At 33.3% G+C, this 14,951-nt stretch overlaps 1 protein-coding gene across 4 annotated transcripts in view; it reads right to left on the reverse strand.

Moving 5' to 3' along the window:
* LOC142341689 (trace amine-associated receptor 7c-like) overlaps positions 1 to 14,951 on the reverse strand; it is an 84,205-nt gene that overhangs the window by 19,525 nt on the left and 49,729 nt on the right. Inside the window, exon 1 of one of the 4 annotated variants that reach the window (XM_075392838.1) lies at positions 1,330 to 2,025. The exons of the other annotated variants lie outside the window; for them this stretch is intronic. The gene's annotated coding sequence lies outside the window, so the exon portion shown is untranslated. Of the gene's footprint in view, positions 1 to 1,329; positions 2,026 to 14,951 lie in introns of those variants that run through there. 4 annotated transcript variants of the gene reach the window in all.

The raw sequence follows: 14,951 nt of genomic DNA on the forward strand, positions 1-14,951 counted from the left end.
TTTGAATTGTTCTGTTATGTAAGCAACATTAAAAACGAAAAAAATGTGAAAATATTTAGATAACTTAAAACTTTGCGGAAACGAAATTCAAAAAACTATCTTTTCTATTATAGAGTCTACGCTGGACGGGCTGTCTAATGATAACACTAACAACCCACTACAATGATTATATCGATCGGCCGAAATTGACTTAACAAAAGAGCTTTTGAATATATAGTTCCTCCCCCACTAAAGTGGATCGGAACTCTGTTTTTATTATTTCTACATTAAACTTTTGTGAACCATTTCCCCTCGTTTTTTGGAAGCCAGATTACAATGTTATTGGAAACCTTGTTTCTTAACTCAATTTGTTTTGTACTTCTGAAGATAATTTTACAAACTGTGTAGAAATTTTAACTGATATTTTTTGTCGGGTTAACGAGTTGATAACGTTTTTGAAATTTCTTGGCGATACTGATGGCAAGCAATTTGAGTGGAATGATATACTTCTTTGTCAAATTGCATTGTTAATTTAAATCTAATCTGCCAAATAAAAAATGTGCTCTGATTTTGTAATCGTTGTGCTCCTGGAGATAAAGATATCAAGGGAAACAGGGAAACATCAACTTTAAACAGGGAAAGACTACGGAAACAATTGAAATTCGCTGATTTCGTACGAAATTTTTTCATCTTTTGTTGGATTTCCTCTTTATAATTAATTCGAGAAGCAACAATACAATTAATACTTATCATTATTAGTTTATTCAGTAATCAGGAGTTATTCGGTGACTCGTAGATCATTGAAAAAGATCAGAATTGCAAATGCAGAATGTTTTTCAAAAAGAGAAAAAATCTCCTTAAAGGTTTAATTATTTGCTTTTGACGCAAGGGTTCTTTTTTTGCTTGTTTTTTTGAGATCATAACTAGTTAAGCAACTCGCGCTTGCTGCTTTCAATTTTTTGGCGCCCGATATTGAATATTTTAATTCGGCTTATTATTTGTAAACAGGATTTAAATTTTTTTAAAAACTCAATTTAAGTTACACTTATCCTATTTAAATTGTGGGGTGTATTGTAACGAGGTTCTAGGGATTCTGTTTTTTTTCCTAAATTAAAGGCTATTATGCTTTGGGAGGTTATCGCTCAGTACGACAACTAAAATTTTCTGTAAACATTTATTGGAAACTTTCATTATTCCCTAGTTTGTGTTTCGTCAAATTAGACCCTAATGTGTTTTTGGGGTCAACTTTTACGACCTTGCGTTGAGTATTTCTAAGCAAGGTTCATAAAAGTATAACAGTTAATATTCAATAAACTGGTGCAAAATGAAATTAAGATATTATGAACCTACCTGGATTTTAAGAGTAATTTCGGTTGCGAATTACTGCCAATTTATAATACCGTTTTTTTTTAAAAAAACTGGTAATAAATTCATCAATGGAGGCAGACGTCAATGATGCAAGAAATAGAATCGAAATGACGTGTTTCTTTTCTGTTTGAATTCGACGATAATTGGAACTGGAAAGAGCTATGACGTCTGATGTAAAACGGAAGAGACGCATTAACGCAATCAAATCGAATAGAAGGCTGAGGATAAAAACAACAAAAATAACAACAATAATAACAGTGCTGAAGAAAGTGAAAATGCTTTTTTGGCTTTCAGATTCTGAAAGAGTGTCAACCTCAAATTGATAGATATTATTCTTAAAAGGAGTCAAAAGTCGAAAAGGCGACAGTGCGTTTTGTTTGCACTGGTAGTATTAAGTTCCCAAGTTTGTTCAAGCAATAGTTGGGCTAAAAATTAAAATGAGTGAAAAATTTCAATGCTCTAATGGCGCTAGTGTTCCGCGTTCAACTCTGCCTTTTACATTAGTAAGCTTCCAAAATACAAATTGCTACTCCCCGTAAAATTTTGAAGGCTTACTTCTGTTTTTAGCGTCTTCTGTTGTTTTCCCTAAAAATCGCAGCAGCAACATTTTAGCCTATCAATTTTCACTGCTTCGCATTAATGGTAATGGTGGAGAGGGAAGGCGTCTTTCATTTCATTTAATGCTAATTCAGGTTTTAATCATTCCGAAATTAACCAATAATCTAACCCAGTTACAGTTGCTGCGCCCTCTTGCGCTGCACCCTTTTCTCTTCGCTCGCTTTCCGTTTCTACTGAACTTTCTCTATTTACAATATCACAACCGTAGCCATCACATAGCTTGCTAGTATCCCGATCTAAAAATAGTATTTGTCTCCAATTTCGCCGCTGATTTTTGCCCAAATACCATTGGCCCTGACTGTGAAAAGAAGGGGAGAAGAGAGAAAAGGGTCTTTAATCATTTAATGGAAACCATACGATTTCTATCTGAAGGACTTTTATTGGGCTTTTATGGCCTCGGCGATAAGAACGACTGAGTCGAAAAAGTGAAAAGACTGAATGAATTTTGAGATACAGTTTGTGCACAAACCGTGAAAAGAAGAAGGTTTCTAAATTTAGATTGAAGACCTTCTGTCCAAGACCTCCTTATCTGACGGCCCAGTGTTAGACTGTCCATTTTGCCACCATTTTACCACTTTTTAATTAAATAAGCACATGCGGTATAATTAAAATTTGCAAGCCACGTACTTGATCCTGTCTGGCTTAAGTACCTCCAGCGCTCTCTCTCTCTCTCTCTCTCTCTCTCTCTCTCTCTCTCTCTCTCTCTATCTATCTATCTATCTATCTATCTATCTTGTCGTGTTTGTGACTTTGCAGCATGTTTTAACGGATATTTAGAAAATTGAACAGGAATTGAAAAATTGTCTATCATAAGTAATTTATCCTGTCGCCATTCCGCTGAGGTCTTATTCGTTGATTCATACCTCTTTTGGCGTAGCTTTAACTGAATAGTTTGGGAACTGCTAGGACGAGAATGCAATTATTCGAGACAAGATTGGCAAAATTTATTATCGATTGCTCTCCAACATAGTTTTTAGCACTTATTTAGCTCTTGTCATATTTTTTTTGCTGGCAGCATTTTTTTCGTCGAACCGAAGTGGCTTTTGGTTGCAAGAAAAGGACAGTACATTTTTTGTGCTTTTCAAAGGAAACAGCTATGTTTGCGATATCATAGCTCTAAAATCAAAAATGAAAACGAAGCACACTAATGAGCGATGGGACATAATTATCCGACCCTGCTCATCCACATTCTTGGTTTCATTGACTACCAGTTGAAATAGAGGCAGACTAGCTTCAAAATGAAAAAGTAATTAAAATTTTGTTCTTTATTTTTTGAACAAACTGGGGGTTAATATCAGTGAGAGCAAATTTCTCTATTGCACTTGAATGAACACTAGAACAAACGAAAGGACCGAAATTAAATCAATTCTAATGCAATTGTGTCAAGCCGAAGAAAATCAATTTTATCAAGTAAACAATCAAGTTTTAATTTTCTCTGATAAGTACTTTGGTAAGAGCTCTGGAATTTGTCATCAAAATCAAGGATAATCTCGGGACGACCATATGACGTCGCAACCACTTCAAATCTGCTTTTTGTTCATCCGTTTATGCAATTTCAACTGAAGTGCGTGTGTGACGTCATTTTTCGCTCTTAATGGAAGGAGTTTTTTGTTCATTCTTGTGATTAAATTTTCGGTCACACTTGACTTACCTCACTCTCAAAAATGACTTCCTCACTTTGAAATTGACTTTTATTTACTTTAATTCAAAGAGATAAGGTCAAATGAGTGTGTGTCACTCTAAATGAAGGTTATTTGAGAGCAGCTAATAGAGGCAGCAAAAACGTATACAGATTTTTAATCTCAATATAACATATCAGCCTTCAATGAAAAGACGAATTTTTTGGTCTGTCTTTTTTACTGTTTTTTTTGGACTGTAGATCTACGAAGCAATTGCGGCTATTTTCTGGCAATCTGGCAGCTATGATACTATATTTTGCGAAACAACTCTTAATAGAAGTAGAAGGACATCACTCATGTGAACAAATGCACAAAGAATCCTTTTCTGATTTTCTTTCTTAATGGCCTCTTGTTCAGCATTGACAGGCTATTTGCATGTCAGCGTAGCCATTGTACTCAACAACAATTAATGGGAAGTTGAAATCTTTCTAACAATCACCCCCTCCTACAGTGCGTAGGAGTGAACAGTTCCGATTCACATTTGATCACCCAACTGAGACGAGTTGAGTGCGAAGCTTGAGATAAAAATACATTGCGCTTCTCTTTTGACGTGTTTCATAAATTCAATTAGTTTTGTGGTGTGGATTTTTGAAAAAATATTTGATGCCTGATAGGAAAAAAAGGTAACTGCCAAGTGAGCTCAAATTGGTAATATGCGTAATGTAAATATCAGCTTTCGAATTGATGTACCGGCAACATGGATTTTCGAAATAACAATTAAAAATTGAAGAGATGAAACCTTTGAGTGAGAAAAGCTCATTGAATATGAGACTTAGAAAGTAAGATGTAGAGACAATAAACATTCAAAATTTGCTATTAGGTTGTTATTTAGATAGTAGGAAAAATGATAGCTTTCTGTGATCCCTAATATCGTTTGGTAATTTTTTGGGTATTGCGAAAGAAATACAAGAACAAGACAGCTCGCTCACCAACAAGTCTTTGAAATTTGTTTTCGAGACTGCATGTTCTTTTTGATCCAGCATAAATTTTTCTTTTTCCTAACACGACTTGAAGCAATTTTGGAGCACATCTAATTCAGAACCCAAAGAAATGGCTCTTGTTTTTAATCAAATGAGGAAAGTTAGAGTTCAAAAGGAGTATAACTAATGAATCCGAAAAAAATTCAAAGTGGACAAAATTAAAATTTTCTAAAACATGAAGCTACTAGAAGTTTAATTTTTTTCTAGAAATTTTCATGTAAAAAAATTCAAGCTATTGACGTGCAAATAAGCCGTATATTGTTCTTTTTAGCTATGACTCTAAACGATCAAACAATCCATATTCAAGAAATTTCTGGGTTTTTTTAATTCAATACAACTTCAAAAAAAATGAAATAGAATCGAAATGACGTGTTTCTTTTCTGTTTGAATTCGACGATAATTGGAACTGGAAAGAGCTATGACGTCTGATGTAAAACGGAAGAGACACATTAACGCAATCAAATTGAATAGAAGGCTGAGGATAAAAACAACAAAAATAACAACAATAATAACAGTGCTGAAGAAAGTGAAAATGCTTTTTTGGCTTTCAGATTCTGAAAGAAAGTCAACCCCAAATTGATAGATATTATTCTTAAAAGGAGTCAAAAGGCGAAAAGACGACAGTGAGTTTTGTTTGCACTGGTAGTATTAAGTTCCCAAGTTTCTCTGAGGTTTTTCTAGGTGTTTTTATGATTCTCAAAGTTTGATTTTTTTGTTTTCTTTTTTATTTTACTAAGGTTTTGCGCTTTTACATGATAATGTATATTTTATTTGTCAACAAATTTACATAAAAATGTAAAAAAAGATATGCGTTCTAATGTTTTGGCTTTTATTGGAATACGTCTTATGAATTTATCTAATATGAATATCATTATATTGAAAACTGATAAATTTAATTAGTGATTTTTAGAAACAAATTTTGTTTAATGTTTCATCTGACTCAATATATCCACTCGGTTTATCGGCATTTCAGCATGAAATTGAAAAGTAATATGTACATTAGAATGCCTTGATTTCCAAAACACGATTTGGTTTCAGAAAAAAGTTTACAATATAGATGCACTCGTCTATTTAACTGAAAGAGTAAGATACAGCAGAGAAAAATACCGTAGACGCATTTTTAGATCTATCAAAGGATTTTGACTCCATCAATCGCGAAATCATGATCCAAAAAGTTTTGTTTTCTTTGATATTCGATAACAGCTCAAAAACTATTTACCAGCTAAATTCCATACAGAACAGAAAGAGTGATAGCCAATAGTGTTAAATCTAAGTTGATAGATTTGGCTCAAGGAGTTCGGCAAGGAACAGCTGTAGGTCCTCGTTTCTCCAAACTATCTGTTGATGATCTCAGCATTTTTTGTAATGTGAAACAATGCAATCGCAGATGTCTTAATAGGCTCTCATGATGTAGTTTACAAATTTAAAGACTTAAAGAGTTGGAGAATGCCATAGAAAAACAGTTTTTTAAGTCAAATCACCTGAAAATCAATTCGGACAAAACTGAATTTACTGTTTTGGTAGTTTTAACCCAAAAGACGAAACGACATTACAAGTTGGAGACCAATGAAATGGATGAAAAGCAGAAATTAAAGATCTCGGTGTTCATTTTGACAAAGAGCTATCAAAAACAGGTTAAAATTGTTTTGTCGAAAATCGCCCAGGCCATTAAATTTATATGTAGACTCAGGAAAATAATGCCGACTGTATAAAAACGTCATTTTGTACGTAATATGTACATTAATATGTACTTTTTTTCTCAGTAATGTTCAATATTCTTCTGTTCTACTTGCAACTATTAATCAAAATCTCATAACAACATTGGAAAAACAATTGAATCGGGTCATCAAAGCTTGTTTTCAGAGTCAAAAATTTGACTCATCCTCAAGTCTTAAAACCAGTTCTGTATTTTACCTGTTTTGCGGCGTTTGAATACAAAGCTGCCACTTAATGCCATAACATCAAAATTAAATTTACGCCTGCGTTCTCAAGCTCAGCTTCGAACTTACCAACCGCAAGTTTCTCCTTACACGAGCGAACTCAAAACATTTTTACTCAAACAAATTCAAGATGCGATTTGCATGAAAAAAACTTTTGTTGAGAGAGGGGGTTTCTCCCGCATAATTTTGTACGAAGTAGGTATCTGCTAATGTCATACAGTCTTGCAAAGAAATTGAGTAAGCTTTTTTCCTAATCGATACACGAAGGACCGGAACATAATCCAATACGGGGCAATTGGAAACCTTTTAAGTTCAAATAACTTTCATTTGTTTTTGTATTGATTTTATGATACTGCCCTCCCTCCACACCGTTCACAGTAGTCTTTCTTCCTATACATCAAGGCCTGTCTCTGTAATTTTTGTTATAATTGAAATTTTACAGATATTAGGAGAAGTACAGGGTTCTTCTTTTAAGAAAGAAGGTCCGATCTTTAAGTAATCTGAAAGGTCATGAGAAACATTCCCGAGTTTTCAAGCATTTTGCCTGCGGCAGTTTATCTTATGTCTTGGTCACCATGGGCATCAGCTTGCTGTACTACATTACAAGACGCAGATTTTAGCATAAAGGAAAAGAGAAGTGCGAAGAAAAGAGATAAGTAATTTCTTGCTTCTTATACAAGACTTTAAAATACAAAGAATTTGAATTGTAATGGGCTTCTGTGTTTTTTTAAGATGTAAACATTTTTCAAGGACTTTGATCTTCCAAAACGGGATAAACAGGTCAAGCCCAGCGGTCATTAAGTTTCATTAAAGGCCCAAAGTGGGCTCTAGTATTCCTTCAAGTGCTTAGAGTAGTGCAGCTGCTGGGATGTCCTTAGTTTAAGGTTAAAAGGTCATTTTCAGGAGTTTTTGGGCTCAAAATGGTGCAGTTTTTTAGTTCGTTTTGTGATTTTTTTCTTGTTCTTCTGTTTGATTAGTCTTAGCTTGAAGTTTTTAAAAGTTGATGAAGTCTTTTGCGAGGCAAAAATACTTGTTATGACCGTTTTCTGAGCTATATGTCTTTGGTACTACAAGCAAAAACACGCAAAATAATTCTAATTTTTGCAATTTTCAAGTTTCTCCAGCCTAAGGAGTCAGGGATTATCCTTTAACGTTTGCTAATTGGGCACTGCATATTTTTTAGTAACAAAGGAACGGTATTCAAGGTTTTAATGTCTCGACTTTTTGCATTTTTGTGATAAAATACAGCAATTTGTTTTAATTTTTCCGAAAGTTTTTGTCAATTTTGGATGTTTATCCATTTCCAAGTGCCAGAAAACCTATTCCACGGTCTGATAAAAAGTTGCCGCATAGTTTTTAAAATCAATGGAATTGTTTTCAACAACTAAACACTCCAATTATACTTTCTGTTTTGCTACTTTTGAATACAGAGCTGCGACCTAATGTCATAACATCAATATTAAAATTATGCCTGCGTTCTCAAGCTCAGCTTCGAACTCACGAACCGCAAATTTCTTCATACACGAGTGAACTCAAAGCATTTTTACCCGAACATTTTCAAGGTGCTATTTGCGTGAAAAAATTTACTATTGAGAGAGGGATTCTGCAGCATGCTTTTACATCAACTAATTATCTGCTAATGTTAGTCTTGTAATGAAAAAGAATACACAGTTTTTTTCTAATCGATACACCAAGGACCCAAACAATACGGGGTAATTGGAGAGATTTTAAATTCAATTAACTTTCATTCGTTTTTGTGTTGATTTTTTTGATACCGCCCTTCCTCCACCCCGTTCAAAATAGTCTCTCTTCCTATATTTATATATATCAAGGCCTTAATTGGTACTGTTTTCTTTGTTTAGAATTATATAGTTATCTACTCTGCCTGTCTCTGTATTTTTTTTATAATTCAAATTTTACAGATATTAGAAAGAAGGTCCGATCTTTAAGTCATCTGAAAGGTCATGAGAAAAATTTCTGAGTTTTCAAGCATTTTTCCATCATCAGTTTATCTTGTCTTGGTTACCATGGGCATCAGCTTTCTGTACTACACTACAAGACGCAGATTTAAGCATAAAAGAAAAAAGATAAGTGCGAAGAAAAGAGATAAGTAATTTCTTGCTTCTTATACAAGACTTTTTAAAATACAAAGAATTTGAATTGTAATGGGCTTCTGTGTTTTTTTTAAGATGTAAACATTTTTCAAGGACTTTGATCTTTCAAAACGGGATAAACAGGTCAAGCCCAGTGCTCTTTAGGTTTAATTAAAAGCCCAAAGTGGGCTCTAGTAGTCCTTCAAGTGCTTAGAGTATTGCAGCTGGTGGGATGTCCTTAGTTTAAGGTTAAAAGGTCATTTTCAGGAGTTTTTGGGCTCAAAATGGTTGAATTTTTTATGTTTTTCTGTGATTTTTTTCTTGAGTTCTTCTGTTTGATTAGTCTTAGCTTGAAGTTTTTAAAAGTTGATGAAGGTCTCTTGCGAGGCAAACATATTTGTTTTGACTGTTTTTTGAGCTAAATGTTTCTGGTACTACAAGCAAAAACACGCAAAATGATACTAATTTTTGCAATTTTCAAGTTTTTTGAAAAAATTCGTCATTTTTCGAGTTTTTCCGGCCTCAGGGGCCAGGGATTCTCCTTTAGGTTTTGATTATAGGTCACTGCATGGTTTCTATTAACAATGGAAAGGTTTTTAACATTTTAATGTCTCGATCTTTTGCATTTTTGTGATAAAAAACTGCAATTTGTTTTAAGTTTTCCTTAAATTTTTGTCAATTTTTTTTATTTGCCCATTCTCAAAACCTATTCCACGGTCTGATAAAAAGTTACTCTATGGTTTTGAGTGTCGGTGGAATTGTTTTAACAATTAAACATTTCGAATTTTTGGAAATTTTTTGATAAAATTTGCAATTTTTTTCAAGTTTTTCAAATCATTTCTTTTATTCACTTTTTTTGCCTCAGTAGCCAGTAGCTTCCTCCAGGCTTTGATAGTATGTTATTACAAAGTTGCTATGGGGCAATGGAATGGTTTTCAACTTTTTAATAGAGCGAATTTCTATTCTTCGAAATTTGAAATTGTCTAAAAATTTTTGCCTATCGACTTTTATGAACTAATGATTTTTTAAGGCTTTGAATTGGGTTACTGGATAGCCTCTAGAGACACAGAACTAATTTTGACGATATCATTTTCACGATTTTCAGCAACATTTCATTAAGTTTGCAATTGATTTCATTTTTTTTAAAGTTCTGTCATTTTCTGGGTTAATCGATCTTCAAGGGTCAATGATTTTTTTCAGGTCTGAAGATATAATCCTGGACTGATTTTAGAGACAATTTTTTGAATTAGGCATGTTTGATGGGATCAAATTTTGCCTTCGTGGTAAAAGTTTCGAGTTTTAGCAATGAGTATATGTTTGTTTAGTTTGTTTGATTGTTTGTTTGTCTCTCAAGTTTTTGAGATGATTTTGTTTGTGCTTTGCCTGGCATTTTTCAATTGATCTGCTGTTCAGAAAGAGTACCTCCGATTTTTTCATTCAATTCTTTGGATTTTTTTTCAGGACTTGTCCTGCTATGTTTTGTTCTTTATTCATAAACTTTTTTTGTATTTTGGTCTTCTGCCACGGTGCTGCGGTTATATCTTAATTGTTTCTAGATTCTTATTCATTTGGTTTTGTCAGTTTGAATTCAGAGGAAGACCATTTGCTTAAATATGTGTGTAATCTTGTAATGTATGTGTAAAGTATCATCTATTTTTTTGGTTATATTTGCCGAGTCGATAAGTGTTGTCATGTTATTTTTTGCTACTTTATGTTGTTGGTTATTTTATCGCACTTACGTTTACATTTTCCTTAGTTTACGTTGCTTAAGGTAACACTGAAAATGAGGAGATTTATCAAACATGTTTGAAAGTTTTGTTATGTATTTGCGGGATCATCGTCTTCTTTGTCACAATTCTGTGATGTTGATTTACATCTTTGAAAATTTCGGCAGATTATGCTCCGTACGCAAAAATCATTTCTATGGCTTTTGTTCTCAAAATCGCATTTTGCTTCTATTTTTTCGGTTTTTGAGGATTGCGATATATTTTAAGGTTATATTTTATTTGAATAATGGAAAATGACTTCAAAAAGTCGAGTGACGATTGGGAATTCGAGGGGTTGGAACATCATATGCTTCCGCACATGGCCGAGTCTCTTTGTTTGTATATTTTGTGAGTTTGGGACTCAAGACCAAAATGCTGCAATGATTCAAAAATGGGTTGGGGTGTGTCCTGTGATTTGTTGTGCCGGAGTGTGTTCATAGTGGTTTTGGTGTTATAGCCGCAGTGTAGTTATATAATTTGGTTCTTTGTTGTAATGGTGTTTCAAATTTGACGTGGAGTATATATCGAGAGTTAAGAGTGCAAATTAGACGTTGCTCAAAATACAAGACCAACAACAACAACTTAAGAGTCCTTTCATGTCATGTACTTGACGCTCTCACTTGACAAAGCTTCAGAAGGTGTTCTAATGACATAGATATGTTCCAAATTTGACTAATTTTTCACACTGTGACTTTTAAAGCCTTCTCTTTGCGCAGCAGTTCTATTTGAAGTTTAACACCACTTGTGTCGTGCAGTTTTATCAACTGTAATGTAAGACATGACTTTGATTTATCTATCTCTTTTCTGCTGTGTGAATCTATCGATCTATCCGATGTTTCATCATTGCGTGTATCTAAAGGTTGCTTGTGTTCATGATGATGATTAGTCTACGATGATCTAAGGTGTTTTTGAAACATGAAAGTTTTTACTTAAAGATTTTCTTATCTTGATGTGAAATGTTTTTCCTGACGTCAACGAGGTTTCTTTTGGATTGAATGTTTCGAGGTGATAACCAACAAAAAAACAGTTAATTGTTCGCAATCATGGAAAAAAGTGAGCTTTTTAAATGGGGCCAATCGATCATGAAATAAAAGTAATCGCTAACCGCCACAAAACAGAACTCAGAAATTTGCTTGATCATATTATACCTTAGTAAAGTCATTGGGATACATTTGTTCCGTCAGATATTTGGAAGTTTGGACATCATCGTAATAGTCGTTGGACACATGCTGTCCTCGATTATTTAGAATTATGAGTTTAATCTAATTCTTGTGTGTCAATATATTACAAATCTAAACTTAAATCTTATCTGACCACCGGAAAAGATTTGTTTGTTTGTGCAAAATTTATTTGCTTCAGATGAAAACCGAAATAGCTACCGAAGAAAATTATTAAGCAAATTTTGATTCAAAACGTCGGTGCATTTGTAGAAGTTTTAAAGCACACCGTCGTGATTTTATACCAGACAACCTGTAAAACCGTTGAATGCTTCGCAATTTCGCCTTTGATGTATACCAAGATTTAAAATCTAAGGTCATGCTTCATGTAAAGCCCACAAGTTCAAAGCGTTTGCCATGGTGAAGGCGGAATAATTAGAAGATTTAAGTTGTTTAATGATTAGAGAATGTCTGTTGAACCAGTGAACTATTCATTAAAAAGAAGGTGAAAAAAGATTTCAATAAACTTCTCACTGTCTAAATTTCTTGCACTGACCTACCTGCCTCAACTAAGTTAACATAGTTGACTTCAACTAAGTTAACTAGGTTGACCAAAACATAGTTGACTTAACCAAGAGGCCTTTTTGTACTGCTAACAAAAGATTAATTGATGAAGATTGTTGTAGTAATTGAAGAAGAGCACACCGCATTCAATTTAGTGCTGGAGTATTCCTCCTAGATTCATTTAAAAGTTTTCGGGAGTGCAAAGAGTTGTTATAATCTCTTACAAATGTTTTGTATCTTTTTATCCCATTGTCTTTTATTGCATTAAATTGAATTCGAGTCCCTTCTTTATCTCTACCCAGCAATTATTCTTTTTTTTCCGACTCACTTTAGTGGGGGAGGAACTATATACTCAAGTGTTCATTTTTTGTTCAGTCAAATTTGGCCGATTGATATTTTCATCCTTTTTTTCATGTAAAACATTGGGCTGATTTCCGTAGTTATTGTTCACATTTGCCGTATATTTGCACAGTTTTTTTTGCCAATTTTGCTATAACAAACATGTTAAAATTGGTAACGATAGTGTTGGCTTTAACACTAAATACGGAGGAGTAATAATGAACTGTTTGCCCCAGTTTTTTCAAAACTCCGCTTTTTTCTCATCAAAAATAGAATGAAATAAGCTTTAGTCTACTTTGTTAACATTTGTCGGATTAACACGCCAAGAACTGGTTGCACAATCTTTGTTAACTCCAAAGAGAATTTTTTTTCTTGTTCATCCTTTGAGAGTGTTCTTGAATTAAAGTTTTACCGGTTTTTTTTGCTAATTTATCTCGATACATAGGCAAATTGCATCATTTACTTTTGACATATTGACTTTTTGTCAATTTTTCCATATATATAATATTCGGAACAATTATTTGTTTGTAATAGACGAACAGCAATAACAAGGCTAATTTTGTTGTAATCGTTGTTTTTCAAAGCCCAATAATAATTTGGATTGTAATCAGTCTGTCCGTTTTGAAAATATTTTTGTATTTTTGCGTTTCTTGTTAATGAAAGAAAAGAATAAATCAAATTAAGGCTTACTAATGACAGGTCCCATTCGCTCACTAAATTCTTTCAAGGAAATCTATCTAATTTTCTATTCGAAACCATATAGTCCTTTCACTGCAAAATACATATTTTCAAAATGAATAACGGATTATTGAGTTTTGCGAAAATTTTCTTTTTAATTCATTTTCTGCCTAGGGTCAGCAAAGAAGAGTCGCATTGTCTTTTTAATGGATTACAGTTTGATATTTATTCTGGTTTCGCGTTTTAAGTAACTTTTTCTGTTTTGATACTACGAGTCTTCACAAAAATTGTTGTGAAAAATTTTTGGACAAGTTCCCATGTTTTAGGTTCTGTTTTTGCCCTGTCATTTTATGGGCAGGCCGGTAAGATATCTCAATATTGGCGTTTGAAAACAATGCACAATTAAAATCTAAGGTCATGCTTCATGTAAAGCCCACAAGTTCAAAGCGTTTGCCATGGTGAAGGCGGAATAATTAGAAGATTTAAGTTGTTTAATGATTAGAGAATGTCTGTTGAACCAGTGAACTATTCATTAAAAAGAAGGTGAAAAAAGATTTCAATAAACTTCTCACTGTCTAAATTTCTTGCACTGACCTACCTGCCTCAACTAAGTTAACATAGTTGACTTCAACTAAGTTAACTAGGTTGACCAAAACATAGTTGACTTAACCAAGAGGCCTTTTTGTACTGCTAACAAAAGATTAATTGATGAAGATTGTTGTAGTAATTGAAGAAGAGCACACCGCATTCAATTTAGTGCTGGAGTATTCCTCCTAGATTCATTTAAAAGTTTTCGGGAGTGCAAAGAGTTGTTATAATCTCTTACAAATGTTTTGTATCTTTTTATCCCATTGTCTTTTATTGCATTAAATTGAATTCGAGTCCCTTCTTTATCTCTACCCAGCAATTATTCTTTTTTTTCCGACTCACTTTAGTGGGGGAGGAACTATATACTCAAGTGTTCATTTTTTGTTCAGTCAAATTTGGCCGATTGATATTTTCATCCTTTTTTTCATGTAAAACATTGGGCTGATTTCCGTAGTTATTGTTCACATTTGCCGTATATTTGCACAGTTTTTTTTGCCAATTTTGCTATAACAAACATGTTAAAATTGGTAACGATAGTGTTGGCTTTAACACTAAATACGGAGGAGTAATAATGAACTGTTTGCCCCAGTTTTTTCAAAACTCCGCTTTTTTCTCATCAAAAATAGAATGAAATAAGCTTTAGTCTACTTTGTTAACATTTGTCGGATTAACACGCCAAGAACTGGTTGCACAATCTTTGTTAACTCCAAAGAGAATTTTTTTTCTTGTTCATCCTTTGAGAGTGTTCTTGAATTAAAGTTTTGCCGGTTTTTTTTGCTAATTTATCTCGATACATAGGCAAATTGCATCATTTACTTTTGACATATTGACTTTTTGTCAATTTTTCCATATATATAATATTCGGAACAATTATTTGTTTGTAATAGACGAACAGCAATAACAAGGCTAATTTTGTTGTAATCGTTGTTTTTCAAAGCCCAATAATAATTTGGATTGTAATCAGTCTGTCCGTTTTGAAAATATTTTTGTATTTTTGCGTTTCTTGTTAATGAAAGAAAAGAATAAATCAAATTAAGGCTTACTAATGACAGGTCCCATTCGCTCACTAAATTCTTTCAAGGAAATCTATCTAATTTTCTATTCGAAACCATATAGTCCTTTCACTGCAAAATACATATTTTCAAAATGAATAACGGATTATTGAGTTTTGCGAAAATTTTCTTTTTAATTCATTTTCTGCC

Source organism: Convolutriloba macropyga, chromosome 6 (assembly GCF_964194025.1).
Source record: "Convolutriloba macropyga chromosome 6, txConMacr16.3, whole genome shotgun sequence".
Classification (NCBI taxonomy): Eukaryota; Metazoa; Xenacoelomorpha; order Acoela; family Convolutidae; genus Convolutriloba; species Convolutriloba macropyga.